At 38.1% G+C, this 4,321-nt stretch overlaps 1 non-coding gene across 1 annotated transcript; it reads left to right on the top strand.

The window, feature by feature from the left end:
- The first annotated feature begins 3,627 nt into the window (after positions 1 to 3,627).
- On the top strand, positions 3,628 to 3,700 carry Trnaa-ugc (transfer RNA alanine (anticodon UGC)). The gene has a single exon. It is a non-coding gene; the product is annotated as a tRNA-Ala (tRNA).
- The last annotated feature ends 621 nt before the right edge of the window (positions 3,701 to 4,321 follow it).

The following is a 4,321-nucleotide window of genomic DNA, read 5'->3' as shown; positions in this document are numbered from 1 at the left end:
ATTCCTCATAGAAATCAAAAAGGAAATCATGAAATCATCTGGAAAAATAAGAGACCCAGAATAGCTAAAGTAATTAGCAAGAAAAGTGAAGCAGGTGGCATCATGATATATATATATGTGTGTATACATATATATGTGCACAAAAAACACTTGTTTGAAATATTTTGTAATAAAAATTACAGGAGTGTTTTTTTTGTGCACATATATATGTATATACACACATATATATCCAGTATAGTTCCAGACCTTAAACTATACTGTAGAACAATAGTAATAACAAAAACGTATGGTATTGGCACCAAAACAGTCTTGTAGACCAATGGTAAAGAATAGAGGATACAGAGACAAACCCACATAAATACAGTTATCTCATTAGACAAAGGTGCCATAAACATATATTGAAGAAAGGATAGCCTCTTCAACAAATGGTGCTGGAAAAACTGGAAATCCATATGCAACAAAATGAAATTAAGCCCGTATCTCTCATCATGCACAAAACTCAACTCAAATTGGAATAGTGCTAGGAGCCACAGCAAAAATATTGATACAGGCACCTTTGGGTTTAGTGACTGCCAGCCAGCCATTGAGATTATGATTATGTTAAGTTACATTCATATGGTAATTGGACTCCTGCTGTTTACCTGGGCCCGTTACGGGACTCAGGTTACTCATGTCACTCTTGTAATGGGAGAGTTCCCATTGGTTGAGAAAGGATGGTAGGAGGGTGTTCCGGGGGAAGTGGGGCCCCCCCGGCTCAGGTAGAACACATGTGTGTGGACCAGCTTGTTAGGGGACGCACACGGCCTCTCACAAAATAAAACTTTGTTTCAGTTTGACTGGCTTGTGTTTTTGTGCCCAACCGGTTTGCAAGATTGCAAGCCGGCGTGCACTGACATCCCAGCAGGAAGGCGCCCAGCAGGAAGGCAGCAGGCATGCTCGGCGACAGCAGCGGCAGGAGCGGAGCTCGGGAGAGCCCACGCGGCCCGGCCGGGCAGCCTGCAGCAGAATAGGACCTAGGAATTAAACCAGAGACCCCTGCGCCTACTAGAAGAAAAAGTAGGCCCAAATCTCCATTATGTTGGATTAGGCCCAGACTTCCTTAATAAGACTCCTATAGTGCAAGAAATAAAATCAAGAATAAATAAATGGGGGATGGATTTAAACTAAAAAGCATCTTTTCAGCAAAAGAAACAATCAGTGAGGTGAATAGAGAGCCTACAGAATGGGAGCAAATTTTTTCCATGTGCACATCAGATAGAGCACTAATTTCTAGGATATATAAAGAACTCAAAAAATTAACACACACACACACACAAAAAAAAACCCATCAATAAATATGGGCCAAGGACCTGAACAGAGACTTCACAGAAGAGGATATATAATTAATCAACAAATATATGAAAAAATGTTTAACATCTCTAGCAATTAGAGAAATGCAAATAAGAATTCATCTCACTCCAATCAGAATGGCAGTTATTAAGAATACAAACAATAAGTGTTGACGAGGATGTTGGGAGAAAGGCACACTCATACATTGCTGGGGGGACTGCAGATTGGTTCAATCAATATGAAAAGCAGTATGGAGATTCCTTGGAAAACTTGAAATGGAACCACCATTTCTCCCAGCTATTCCACTCCTTGGTTTATATCCAAAGGACTTTTGCATACTATAGTAACACAGCCACATAGCAGCACATTTCACAATAACTAAATTGTGGAACCAACCTAGATGCCCTTCAGTAGATGAATGGATAAAGAAGCTGTGGAATATATATTTTATATATAAAGAAATATTACTCAGCAACAAGAGAATAAAATCATGGCATTTGCAGGTAAATGGATGGAGTTGGAGATTATTATGATAAGTGAAGTAAGCCAATCCCAATAAAACAAATGTCGAATGTTTTCTCTGATATGAGGATGTTGATCCTTAATGGGGATGGCAGGGGGAGCATGGGAGTAATGGAGGAACTTTAGATAGGGTAAAGGGGAGGGAGGGGAAAGAAGAGGCAAGGGGGTAGAAAAGACAGTGGAACGAGATGGACATCATTACTTCAAGTACCCATATGAAGACATGAATGGTGTGATTCTACTTTGTGTACAACTAGAGACATGAAAAATTGTGCTCTATATGTGTACTATGACTTGAAATGCATTGTGCTCAGTCATATGTAACAAATTAGAATAATAAATAAATTTTAAAAATATTGTCTGTGGGTGCTTTTGGGCAACAGTGGCCAAATTGTGTAGTTGCAATGGAGCCTATATGGTTTGCAAACCTAAAATATTTCCTATTTACTATTGGCCCTTTAACAAAAATTTACCAGGCTGGGTATGTAGCTCGGTGGTAGAGTGCTTGCCTAGTACATATAAGGCCCCAGGTTTGATCCCCAGCACCATTAAAAAAAAGAGAAAAGTTTGCCAATACCTATTTATTAACAGAAGAAATATTGGAAAATGATTAGATTAAGGATATTTTAGATTAGATTGGAAAATGATTAGATAAGGATATTTTAAAAATGTTGAGGGCTGGGGTTGTGGCTCAGAGGTGGAACACTTGCCTACCACGTGTGAGGCCCTGGGTTCAATCCTCAGCACCATTAAAATAAATAAATAAAATAAAGGTATTGTGCCCAAGTACAACTAAAAAAAAATAAATATTTTAAAAAAATGTTGAGCCAGTAGGATCAATGGCAGTTCAATATGTGAGCCTCCAGTATGGTGCAGAGATTGGAGCTGGGATTCATTGGCATATAGTTTATAAAGCAGTTGGACTGATGAGTAATTTGGTAAGTAAATGAAATACTGAGAGGAGAAAGGGGCCAAGGACTATGCTGTGAAGCCTGCTTCCAGTTAGAGGTCAGAAAAGGAGGGTGGTACATTGGGTTGACCAACAACCTTATTTGCCCAAGAGTGGAGTTTTTTGGACTCAAGACTTTTCAGTGCTAAAACCAGAATAGACTGAGGCAAACCAAGGTAGTTGGTCACCGTAAATTTTTTTTTTAAGTTCCCACGGGCACTTAACACTGAGCCACATCTCTAGCCCCTTTTAAAATATTTTTTATTTTGAGACAGGATTTCACTAAGTTGCTTAGGTTCTTGCTTAGGCTGGCTTTGAATTTGCAGTCCTCATCCTCCCATGTCACTGGGATTGTAGTGATGCACCACCTTGCCCAGCCCCAGATGGTATTTAAAAGGTAACTGAGAAAGACTGGTAAGGTTGGCAAGTCAACTGTCAAATATTGTTAGCAGAATAGTAACTGACCACTAGATTTACCAAAAGAGGGTTGGGTCATATTAGAATGAATGATTTTTTTTCAGTGGAGTTATAAAAGCAAAGTGGAAAAATTCTGAGAAATTTTACTTTTTGGGAATCTTCCTGTTCCCCCATCAAACAGAGCAAACAAACCAAATAGGAGAACAACTAAGAGAACAAAATATAAATCCACAGGTAACGTCTATATCAAAACTGGGGCTGGAGTTGGTGTTGTGGCTCAGTGGTGGAGTGCTTGCCTAGCATGTGTGGGGCACTGGGTTCTATCCTCAGCACCACATAAAAAGAAAAATAAAGGTATTATATCCATCTACAACTAAGAAAAAATATACATATATAAAAACTAACGGGTTGGGGATATAGCTCAGTTGGTAGAGTGCTTGCTTTGCATGCACAAGGCCCTGGGTTCAATTCCCAGCACCACCAAAAAACAAAAACAAAAAACTGAGTGACAAATTATCCCTCCATACCCTGTATGAAGGTTATGTACTAATAACAGCTTCAAGATACATGAAACAAAAATGACAGAAATGAAAGTAGAAACAGATTAACCCAATGTTAGTTGAAGACTTCAACATCCTTCTCAGTAATTGATAAAACTAATGGATGAAAAAATCAGCAAGTAAATGGAAGAACTAACACACACCATCATGTGACTGGATATAACTGACTTTTACAGTACAATTTGCCTAACAATATTAGAATCCTAAATTTTTTCAAGTGTATGTGGAACATTCTTCAAGATAGATCATATCTTGGATCATAAAGCAAATCTTAAAAATGTAAAGAATTGATAATAATACATTATATGTTCTTTGGCCGTAATGGGATTAAATTAGAAATCAGTAACAGAAGGATAAGATTAAAACCTCCAAACATACAGAAGTTAAACAATACACTTCTGAGTAATGCATGAGTCAAGGAAAAAGATTTGGCAGCAAAAGACATGGACACTTCATCAGAGGATGGAAAATAAACATCAGTAGCTATTGGGGAAATGTAAATAAAATCATGATAAAATACCATTAAAAAACTTATGAAGACATT

Source organism: Urocitellus parryii, chromosome 15 (genome assembly GCF_045843805.1).
Source record: "Urocitellus parryii isolate mUroPar1 chromosome 15, mUroPar1.hap1, whole genome shotgun sequence".
Lineage (NCBI taxonomy): Eukaryota > Metazoa > Chordata > Mammalia > Rodentia > Sciuridae > Urocitellus > Urocitellus parryii.
This window is presented reverse-complemented; position numbering and strand designations above follow the sequence as displayed.